The 1,355-nt window shown below is 60.7% G+C and overlaps 1 protein-coding gene across 1 annotated transcript in view; it reads left to right on the forward strand.

Moving 5' to 3' along the window:
* The window catches only part of LOC103770273 (sarcosine dehydrogenase, mitochondrial-like), a gene marked incomplete at its 5' end in the record, with an annotated part of 11,613 nt that overhangs the window by 9,742 nt on the left and 516 nt on the right, over positions 1–1,355 (forward strand). The window lies entirely within an intron of this gene.

Genomic DNA, 1,355 nt, shown 5'->3' on the forward strand with positions numbered 1-1,355 from the left:
TGGAATATTTAATTGCAGCAGTGAATTAAGGTCTGTTGTAGGGGGCAGTGGCCAGTCAGAGTGCAGCAGGCACTTAACGAACCCTGGGAGACTCCTGGATAGTCAACGAGATGCCCTCATTAAGCAGCGTGCTGTAGGCAGGAGCCAGGGAACCCACGTGGGGACGGAGGGCTGTGGGTGACGTCCCCAGGGACCCTCCCTCTTGCAAACCAAGAGCTGTGCATCCGCTCCTGGTTTCATCCTCTGGCTTGCCTTGACTTTCAATCCTGTATCTGTGCAAGCCTCACACGTAGAGTGATTTTGTGTTCTGCTTGCACCCTCAGCCCTCTTTCCCATTCCCCCTCTCTCCTCCCTGTTACATCTCACTCTCCCAGCCGCCCCCGCCTGCCCGAGGCAGCAGGATGGAAGGGGTGGGGACGGTCCCCTCTTGCCTCCAGCAAGGCACCAAAGTGGCAGAATGGTGCTGAGCACATCCCCGCCGGGCCCATCCGTCGCAGCATCGCTCTCCCCCTCTCACGCTGCAGGGAAGGCCCTGCTGAGGGGCTGGCACCAGGCAGCTGCCCGCTGGGCTTTCCAGGGGCAATGGGAGGGGTGGGGAGAGGCACCGTGTGCAGGTGGTCGTGCCCGGGGGTGCCCAGCCCTGCCAGCTCCTTTGCCAGGCTGCTCTGACTGGCTGCAAGTGGGGGAGCAGTGCTCATTAAGCAGATGGTAACGTGCAGCCCTCCTCTGCTGCTCCCTGGGATGAGTCCTGCTTGGTTTGGGCAGGAATTGTGGAAGGCAGAGGGGGAGCTTTGCTGTCCAAAAGCACAGCAAAAAGGCACGTGGCTCAGGGGACCTGCATGGGCACCTTGCCCCATACCACCTCCATCAGGAGCCTGGTGCTGGGCCCAGAGCCACACCAACCCCAAGGCCTTAGAGGAGGGTGCACAGAGCCCCACGCAGAGCTCCCTCTTTGCGGCTCCCTGGCAGTGGGGTGCAGAGCTCCCTGGCAGTGGGGTGCCCAGTTCAGCTGTTCAGGGCTTTGCAGTGTTGCATGTGACCCTTTGGTGACAGGGTGTGATGCTCCCCAGCTCTGGGAAGGGGGGTCCAGGGGGGAGAAGTCTCTGCAGCACTGAGGCTAGAGAGTCAGGAGCAGGAGAGGCTCAGGAGGTGAGGAGGAGAGAGACAAAAATTCTGGTTTTGCTGAATTACTGCTGATTTCCAGGTGCTAAAACCAGAGTGGCATTGAGAGCTCACAGCCCTTCCCCACACCAGGGGATCTCAACCACTAGCACTCCCTGGTACTGGGTGAGCCTCAGGGGACAAGCTGTGACACCCTGGCTGCCACTGTGGTCCTCGGACTGTCCCCCCTGTGC

This window comes from Merops nubicus, unplaced genomic scaffold, assembly GCF_000691845.1.
Source record: "Merops nubicus isolate BGI_N331 unplaced genomic scaffold, ASM69184v1 scaffold19793, whole genome shotgun sequence".
NCBI classification, from domain to species: Eukaryota; Metazoa; Chordata; class Aves; order Coraciiformes; family Meropidae; genus Merops; species Merops nubicus.